The sequence below is a fragment of the Wolffia australiana genome, chromosome 13 (genome assembly GCF_029677425.1).
Source record: "Wolffia australiana isolate 7733 chromosome 13, ASM2967742v1".
NCBI classification, from domain to species: Eukaryota; Viridiplantae; Streptophyta; class Magnoliopsida; order Alismatales; family Araceae; genus Wolffia; species Wolffia australiana.
Window position 1 is genome coordinate 9398450 of NC_135847.1, and position 10569 is coordinate 9409018.

A 10569-nucleotide genomic window follows, 5' to 3' on the forward strand; every position below is an offset into this window, starting at 1 on the left:
ATCCCTTTACCATTTATACACTTTATCCCTGATGTCTACATATTTGTCCTTCCACATTTCAGACATAGTATTTATAAAATATCACTTCACATCCCATGATCATCTTTCTAAAAATAAATATTTCCCTAATATCTGTTCTGTGAGGAAACAAATCTTGCTCATCAATACCTCATCAGAGTTTGGCACAATTATTAGTTTCCTAAATTATTAGCAACAAAGCACACCTTGAAAATTGAGTTTATCAATTAACTAAACTGTAGGCACTCGCAAAGTAAAGCTAGATTAAACAAATCTATTTGCTCTTTATCTTATAGTTTCCTCTACGCAACCTAAGGCCTCATCTGCTTGCTTATGTGTCTCATCATGACATTGAAACACATACAGATGGGTCTAACGCCATGTTGTTTTCATGGTTGAGCCTAAATATAAGAATCAAATAGATTTTTTGAGCTCATTTTCTCTCTGTCTATAGTAAGCTCATTTTTTGAGCTCAGTTGTATATAAATAGGCAGAATACATAGATGGAACATAAATATACCTAGAATAGAAAGATAAACAGATATACAGCGATATACTCATAGATCAATATATAGATAGACAAGCAGCATGGATTTCTAGATGTACTATAAATATAAATAGATAGATAAATAGACATATTTTAGATAGATATAAAGAGAAATGGATGTACAGACATATATATTTATATATATGTTGGCGAATAGATGAAAAAATAGACTAATTTGTAATGTGTAGAAGGGTGTAAAGATCGATTGGCGTTTGATGTACTGTTATATTGTTGAGATAAATTTGTATTTCTTGATCGATTCCTCTTGATTGGTTGCTGTGTATTGATTAAATTTAAATCAGTGGGTGTGATAGCCTTCAATATTCTTGTATAATTGTTTATAGCCAACAATGAGAAGGTGAGCAAAATTATGTCTAATGAAAGTTAGTCCACCAAAGTTTTCCTGATTTATTTTATACATGTTGCCCTTGCCTCGAGTGTCCCGTTCTCTCATAATAGCCGCACAAGAGTTAGCTTTAAGGCCATACCACCGCCAATATGACTTTACTATGAAGAAATAGTTTGTTTGGTGTCGAAACCGCGTGGATAGATAAGATATGGGAATTGGAAACGACCTCTTGTATTGCATGGGATGAGGCCCACGACAGAGGCATTTGGGGTCAACAGATAGCGTTATAAATGAGTGTGAACAGGTAGACAAGCATAATAATGAGATGCATAAGACGCGTCCAAGCGTAGTTTGAGCATAGAGAACTATAGTACATCTTTATTATTTACTAATAAAAAATTATTTCTCCTATTGAGAGAAGAGTTCGTTTGAATGCATGTTTCATTTAATAGAAATAATGATTTTTAAACAAATGCTCAGAGTGAAATTTCGACTCAAATCACGTAAATCTATCCAATATGACGAGTGGAGATCAGAAGAAAAGATAATCGTAAAGTAACCGCGTAACAATATTCCATTTACTGTTTCACTGCAAAACTTCTACACTCCACGCGTCATATTTCTATTGTACAAAGAATGCGTTGGTGATAGATAAACGTATTTATTGCATTTATTCCATCACCAATGTCTTCATGGACCGAGCTTTTATTCGTTCGGGCTTTGCTTCATTGATTAAGTGTAGAAGTACTATAAAATTAGTTTCTGGCTTTCTGCATTAATGCTATAGTGCTTCAAAAAATATTACAAATATAAAGATATTACAAAAAACATAATTGTACTGGAGGAAAAGGGGAAAATCAACAAAGGAAAATCCAAATCAGTAAAGCCCTCAACGCTCATTTACGGAGATAAACTAGTGCTTTTTACATTTGTAGGGAGATAAATAAATAAAAAATGTGTTGGCAATAAATAGACTACCACGAATGTATTTATTGGATCATCTAATAATTTTCATGGATCTAGAAGTTATTTGTTTTGCGTTTGCTTCATTGATTTGTTCTAGAAGTCTTGCAAAATTATTCTCTGAAATAATGCAAGAGCGCTACCAAAAATATCACATTTAGTATAAAAAAGCGTTTGAAGTCTATTAGAACGGGCCCAGTACTTGGGATGAGAAAACAGAATAAGAGGATTTCTCTTTTACTCTCGTTAATTTGAGGTTCATCCTGCGTACAAACTACAAAGCGGATAGATTCTCCCATTATGGGCATAAATAACTAAGAAAATAGTCTAAAAATCGAATAATCTGACCATTATTATAAGCGAAACCTCGCCCTCTAGACGATTACGATAAATTAAAATTTGCGTATTCGTAAAAGCGTAGTTTCGGAAGAAGCTCGGAAGGCCCCTTCACGAAGAAAACGTTTTACTGGAGGGGAATAGGAAAATCCATAAAGCCAATCCAAATCAATAAACGACCCAAATTTCTTTCACGGAGACAAACTTCTACTTAACCAAGGACGGAAAAAGCAAACATATTCATTCGTAACAGCGTAGCCTGGGAAGAAGCTGCGAAAGTCCCTTTATGAAGAAAACATAGTACTGGAGGGAAAGAGGAAAATCAATAAAGCCAATCCGAATCAACAAACCTCCCAAGGCTCCTTCACGGAGACAAACTTCAACTTCAACGGAGAAGGAAAAATCAAACATATTTGTGACAGCGTGGCCTGGGAAGAAGCTACGAAAGTCCCTTCATGAAGAAATCTTACAACTGGAAGGGAAAAGGAAAATCAATAAAGCCAATCCAAATCAATAAACCTCCCCAAAGCTCCTTCACGGAAACTCATTAGTACTTTAAAAAATAAGGAAAAATCAAACATATTCGTAACAACGTAGCCTGCGAAGGAGCTTTGAGCGTCGCTTCATAAAGAAATCAAACATAAAGCCAATCCAAACCAATAAACCTCCCGAAAGCTCCTTCATGGAAACAAAATACCACTTTGAAAAATAAGGAAAAATCAAACATATTCGTAACAACGTAGCCTGCGACCGAGCTACGAGCGTCCCTGCATGAAGAACACATACTATTGGAGGGGAAGAGGAAAATAAATAAAGCCAGTCCAAATCAATAAACCTCCCAAGGCTCCGCCACGGACACTAAAGTGTACTTAAAAGGAGAAGGAAAAATCAAACGCAGGTAAAATTACACAAAGAGAAATCAAGGTTATCGCACTTATCTTATTCATTATTGATCAATACTTCAGACTTTCGACAAAGGAAATCCGCTATCCATAAGGAGGGGGAGACGGAGGGCAACTGTGGCTAAAGAACGCCGGCGGTGGTGGCCGAGGAGGAGGAGGTGGGTGTGGCGGAGGGGGAAGCCTGAAAGCAGGTGGAGTTCTCGTATTTGAAACTCGGTTGGTGCGCGGTGGAGGAGGTGGAGGCGTTGCCCTTCGTCGACGCTGGAGCTGCCTTCTATACTGAAACCAGCTCTCCTTGGCCTCCGTCAACGCTGCCTGGGCCGTCTCGTAGCTCTTATAATTCGCCCAGGTTGACGGTATTCTCGCCGCTGAAGCAATTTTCAGGAAGGCGACGAGGAGGAGGAAGACAATGGCCTCGCCTAGTCTTGCTGCCATTGCCTTGAAGAGAGGCCTTGACAAGAACAACGTTGTGTGTTGTTGGGTATGAAGTTATTGTAAAGATATTTCTCTGTTTCTGATTACTGTTTACGACTCACCACCGACAAAAAAAGGTGGGACGTTAGTACGTCCCTCTCACAGGAAATAGTATGGACGTCTATTAAATAAGCAGAGGCTTACCGAACCCGAATCGTCATCCTTTTTTCTGAGAACTAGTTCAGTATGCCCATGTAGGTATTATCCAGGTGGGGCCTAGTATCCTTCGATTTCTTAGTTTTCACATTGATATTTTGCAAAAAAACCTGTCAAGGGTGCTTGATATGCTTGGCTCACCTGCTCCTATAGTCGCCAGTTGTCAGACCTCTTGGAGAAATGGAACAGCTGTCACCGGTGTTATTTGATAAATCCATATTTGGGGTTAAAATATGACGATGTCTTAAAATATACTTGTGTTGTATTATTTGTATTTTTCATAGTACACATTTAATACTATACAGATAGCGAGGTAGGGGCCAGTCGTCAATTAGATAATGAATTAATTATTATTTTCATTTTGTTGTAAAAAGAGGGAAGAGTTTTGGTTAGAATAATAGCAAAAAAAAGTAGAAAAAAACTGAGAGAGTGGCACCACAGCATGTGCAATGAGTAAACACTACGAGATGCTCAATGGAAGACTCTCGAAGATCTGGACATTGGCACGATGGAGGCTTCTGTGCTTATGTGTGGAATGGGTGGGCCAGTGCACAGGTAGATAAGTGAGCTTAGGTCCATGCGCAGGTGCAGAATCATGCATTGTAATGGGTCACACATGGGGCTCTAACATACTCTGGTCCTGGCAATGAAGTGATTTTGAGTATTTAAATTGTACGCATCGTAGAGTCATTCCATGCACCATTTTACTAATCCTATCATATTTCATTAAATTTTATATTCCATATATTTAGAAATAAAACTTAAAATCACTATTTTTACTGAAATTGTACCTAAAATTGAAGGCCATTTTATCTCATTTAGAACATACTTTGGAATTATTATCTCTAATCGATATACTTCTTGCATAAGTGGATATTATTTATTTAACAGGGCATAACAGTGCATTAAATAAAACACAAGAGAAGAATAAGAAAAAGGTTTCTTTTGGCTATCTGGCACACATACTTGGGGAAGATGGTAAGTTAGTTTGAAGGTTACAAAAATGACGATTATATAGTAAATTGTATTTTCAAATCCTCCTATATGAGATTGTGAAGAAAAATTTTCTTCTGCTTCACATCAGGCCGGGGCGTCAATGAGAAAAGCTGGTCACAAGCCCACAGGCCTTGCCATGGCCCAAAGCTCCGATCATATGAGCCTGCTTCAACTGGACAGACATGATTAATAACATCCAAATTATAGTATAAATATCAGACATAATCATAAATATCTACATACAGATGTCCATATTTGCACATTGTCATGCTTTAAACTAATAAAAACTGCATTTAGAGTGATATTATGAATTCGATAGATGTTTTAGAATTTGCCCATATTATTTTGACTTTAAATTCATGAAGAAATTTAATTTAGAAGGGAAGAAATAATTATTTATATTTACTATTGGCATTTCCTAATTTTTTTGGAGTTTTCCCCCTATTTTCTCACATTTTCAACACTAGTTTTGCAGTGAGATTCCTTTCTCACATTGCAATATGAGTTGGTGACAGATGGCCATGTTCCACTAAAATTCAAACGTTGATATCTTGAGATCTGACAAACAGATCAACTTGAATTTGTTTAGAGTAGTTTTGTATTTTCTTGCTCTTTCTATTGATTGGAAAGATTTCTAACAAATGTCTGGAAGGGGTGATGTAACACCAAGGGCCCCGGGATCGAATGTCTCATGTTACACCTCATGGAGGGCATATGATCAGACATGCAGTAATGCAGATGTGATGTAAGCGAAGTAAAATCAATGCAAATATACGAAAGATGACACAGATCTAGGAGTAAGATCAGAGTAACGACACGAGATGTCTAGAACAGCGGCATGCTCCCAATGACCCAAGCAATCAGCACAAAGGCCAATGTAGGGGAACAATCACTATCTGAGAGCATCCACGACGGCTGTAGTGATCGATACAAATCCGACATCGAGAATGAGATTTGTTAACATGCGTTCCATGATTACTTCTATGACTTGAAAATTCCAGCAACAGAGCAGACATGGACAACACTGATGAAGATAATAATACCAAATGACTGGGGAGTGACTACAAGGGATGATGAAAATTTCCATGCAATGGATGAGAGGCCGATTGTAATGGTGCACATGTGGACGAAGGTTGGCGGCAACAGAGACAATGACGACACTGTAGTTGCTGCGGTGACAGTGCAACGACGGCCACATGCAAATGGGCTTCCGGCGAGGCAGCTAGCATCCATAGGTGGTGACTGCGGTTGCCGCGGCTGGCTGTTGCTAGAACGACAGCCGCAATCATTGCCGCGGCTAGTCACAACTAGGGCTGCGACCGCGGGCGTGCCCACAACTTGTGCTCGTGGTCATGCCCGTGGGTGGCGGCGGCTAGGGCTGTGGCCATGGGCATGGTCACGGCTGGCGACTGCTAGGGTTGTGGCCGTGGGCGGGGCCGCGTTGGCAAACGCTAGGGCTACGGCTGTAGGTGGATCCACGGCTGCTACCATTTTGGGTGGCCATCGTGATGGTGGCAGTCACAGACAGAAGCATGACTGGTGGTGTTGTGGCGAATGTTGCAGCGGGAGACCTAGTAGCTGTGGGAGGCTGGAACCCCGACAAAAGGCGATGGCAGTCTCCAGGGATGCGACATCAAGAAGAGTGGCGGCTTTTCTTCCAGCGGCGGCAGCTGCTGTGGTGGCGGTGAATCTGGAAGCGACACAATGATGATGCTAAAGAGACATATTGACGAAAGAAGACACAATGGCGACGAGTAATGGCAGCTGTTCCTTTAGTAGTGGTATGGTCTTCGTTGTAGTTAGCTGGTGGTGGTGGGTGGTCTGATAATGTCATCCTTGAAGCTATTCTATAAAGCGATAAGATAATCCTCAATGAAGGAGAAGGGCAGAAACCCCATAGATACAAACATTCAACTTCAATTTTCTCAAATGGAATTCTGAGTGTTTCTTCAGGCGTTCCTTCCCTTTTGTAGGGTAGAAAGGGTTGCCCTAATGTGCCCAGTAGGACTTCCCTTAGTGGGCTGAACAATTCATGAAAAATATAGAAAAGAGGTCGAGAGCCCAAACACGGGGATTGTCGATAACATCCATAAGGAAGATAGATGTGCACAAAATAAATGAACTCTTGGAGGCCTGTCCTCAAGCTGGATACTCGAAGCTTGAGTCTTTTGCATCGGCTCGGGCTCGATCTTCTAGATGGTTCTCCATCAAGGGGAGAAAGCACTTCAAACTTGACCAAACCCTAGTAGGCAACGAGGACATAGAAAGCTGTGGAAGTCAATTCTTGTTGCAGTTCTTGAGTTAATATGGTGGGTTTATTCTTCCTCTTGATTTTGTTATTTTTTGCTACTAAAATATCAAGCATGGGTGAAATATTCATGCTATAGGAGTTATTGAGGGGACAACATTCGCATAGTTTAAGAGAGGTCATCTTCCATTTCTAGGATATTATTTGGTTTGAATATGGTGTTACCTATATTCCATTCAGTACAATATTCTGTTTACCTTCAGGATCTTATTTCCCTCAAGGGGGAATAATGATTAAGAAGGGGTACTATATATTTTGATCCTTTTTCTTCCCATAGGTATTGATCATTTAAAGAGGATCTAGCCTAAAAATTACAATCATTCTCACCATTCATAAAGGCGATCTGAATATTTAGTAAAAGGTTCAGGTTGTTTGATCTCCTTCAGTCCTTTAGCATCATCTATCTAATAATTAGGCATCCCATTTTTTCGTGCAATCTCTATTTCCTGGAATCGTAAAATTGAATCAGATTTCGAGGATAGTTGTCTCATTGTCAATGGACCCCTTTCTCATTCTATACTTTCTATATTTTTAAAAGGGAATTTTACAAATTTTATTGCCTAAGCACAAATCAGAGGACACGATTAAGCTTGCATTTCATTGCACCTTTTTAAGGATTATCAATGGTCTCAACTGTCCAATATTGTTAAGGTAGATTGGATGGTGAGATTTGTTTGTATGAATGAGTGTTATTCCATTCTATTTCAGGATTTTGGTTGGCTGACATAGACGGTAGGGCCAAGCTAATGGCAAATTAGAACACAAGCTATTGATGGGGGCTGATATGGCAGTTGAGGAGGCGGCTGACATAACAAAGAGCGATTAGGCTACTCTTGAATGGGTCCATACCTGTGATTTAATCACTGTCGTTAACTCATTATTAGGGCAATCAGATGATAGGGGGAAAAAGGTCCTTCCCCATCCAATGGCTCTCTCTGACCACTTACTATTCCTCACTATTAAGTATCATCTTAGTTCACTTAGCCATTAGATACAACCTACCAACTACTAATCAATTATTTACTACAATTCCTTTATATTTACTACTATTATAACTTCTATTACACAACTAAATGTAATTTCTTCAACAAAGAATATTATCATACTAAATTCTATATCACCCTAACTCAAATATGAATTTCATCTCTATAAGAAAATCCCTGTGGAGATGACCTCGATCCTACTATATATCTGACGAAGTTTCCAGTTTCAGCGAATTAAAAGTAAAATGATGCTAAAACAAAGTATGTAAGTTGTCTCCATCAAATTGGCATCGTTGCGGTGGGTTGGTGCCCCATAGAGTGATTTTATTTTCAGTTATTAGTATTTTCTACATAGATGAAAATGCTTTTTATTCCTTGAACTTATCATAGAAGAAAAGGTGATATTAATAATTTCTCTACATTGTGTTTGGCAAACTAACCTGAACAGGGAAAGTGATAGCAAGGGAACAATTAAGATTCGATTGAGTCGAGGTAAATAATTTACCCAATATCATTTACTTGAAGTCTTATTTTTGTCCAATTAAGATAATTTTCCCAAGTCTCTAGTGCAGGTGGAAAAAAAAACCCATGTAAAATTTTTTTATATTAGTTTCTTCTGAAACTTTTATTAATTAGTTTTACAGTCATATTCAGGTAGGTTTACAATATTTTAAAAATTACTGTTAATTTTTCTAGGGTTTCAGGTATTACTTTGATGTCCTACATCACTTGATTTCAATTCAGAGTTGATATGTTGAATATAGAAATTGCATCTGTTGTGGTTGTAGTTGGAAACAAATAAGAGTGTTGCGGTACAATAACTACCACATAGGAGGGTTCACAACTTATGAACATGCAGAGAATATCACATCATCCACTAGAGGAACCACTTGACTTACATTTAGAGGAAGGAGCTTTTATCGCATGACACATATTCATCAACATCGGGTAGATTCAGCATGGTTGCATACGATCAAGGGAATGGGAGGGTGAGGTTGAGGTATCATTCAATCCTTCTCCAATCTAAGCCCATTACTATAGTGCGTCCACCGATTGGTTAGGAGATAAACTTTACGATAGACTTTCATACTATTTGTCTGCTACCTGACTTATTGGGAAGACAATGGAAGACCCCTAGAGGTTGATAGAGGACCACTCTAGAGTATGTCAGATGAAACACTATCAACATGTTCCTCTAGGGATAGAGCAAAGGAGTTGTTTAGGAATTTAGCCTAGGAATTGAACTCCTGGGACGAAATAGAGGAATAATTTTTGAATAAATTCTCCTATATTGGGACGATGAAGATGATCTAAAAGGATGCTAATGATTTTCACCAAGAAGTGGGAGAACCATTCAATGAGGCATGGGAGTGACTAAGGGGGTACACCAGAACATTCTTTCACCATGCCATGACAGAGTTATAACAGCCTAAATTCGTTATTTAATTCAAGCCATTAGCAATTTTTCATGCATTTAAAGAGTTTACAATAGGTTATCATATAATTACATTTTAATTAATATTCCAAGTGAATTCTGATTTCCCAAATTTTATGTTATTTTATGAATTTTATTGAAAATTTTTAAGCTTGGAGTATTAGTTTAACTTGAAATAGCAGGTTTGAAAATTAGTTTTAATGTTACTTAATGTGGGGACATATTACTGAAATTTATAAATTTTTCTAGAGTTTTATTTGATTTTTTGGGAATTTATTCAAGAAATAAATGAATTTTTAACTAGAAAAAATATGTTTATACGGAAAATAAAAGTTTGAAAGAAATTTCTAATGCTGGAGGGTTTTTTTTTAAACTGTTGTTGCATTTTATAACATTTAATAGTTATTGGTCCCCAATCTTAGGCCTAAAAATTTAATTCAAATAGTTACAGGTTTTTTTCTGAGTTCAATCAGGATTTTTTAAGTGTTTTTTTGAAAAAATATGGAGGAGAGAGAAAATGGAGGGACATATACAGAAATAGTTTTTGGGCAGTGTGAATTTGTTCACGGGAATATTGTTAGGAACTTTTGTTAAAAACTGCAAAGAGTTGATTTTGCGGGGCCGCAATGCTAAATCTCGGCTGTTGGATGAGAATGTAACGACTTAAATGCGAAAAACAAGTTAACTGCCCTAGGCAGCAAGTGCACCAGCTGTGGGACACGCACGAAGCGCACACATGGGAGGTGAAGTGGCTTGTTCTTACTGGGCAGCGCTAGTCACAACGCATAAATAAGTGCGTTTACTACGTATCACAATCATTTTTTATTTCTTTTTACTTTAGCCAAGAGATATGTGGTGCGATGAGGATGAACCAGCCAAATTAATTGAAATTTTGCCAACCAATCAGCACTCAACATATGATTACGTGTAAGGGAAAAAGTTAATTAAATAAATGAATATTGATCCAACATGATGGGGGACTGTCTAGCCTCAAAGACATATATATGTATATATATATTTGTGTGTGTGTGAGCCTGCATATGGGCATGTATGCAGAGATCTTTCTTATTAGGGGCCTCTAGGACACTTGGGCCTTCTTCCC

General features: G+C 38.1%; 1 non-coding gene across 1 annotated transcript; it reads right to left on the minus strand.

Moving 5' to 3' along the window:
- Positions 1-9337: 9337 nt before the first annotated feature.
- Positions 9338-9444, minus strand: LOC144711544 (small nucleolar RNA R71). Its single transcript, XR_013583596.1, has one exon. It is a non-coding gene; the product is annotated as a small nucleolar RNA R71 (small nucleolar RNA).
- Positions 9445-10569: the final 1125 nt, after the last annotated feature.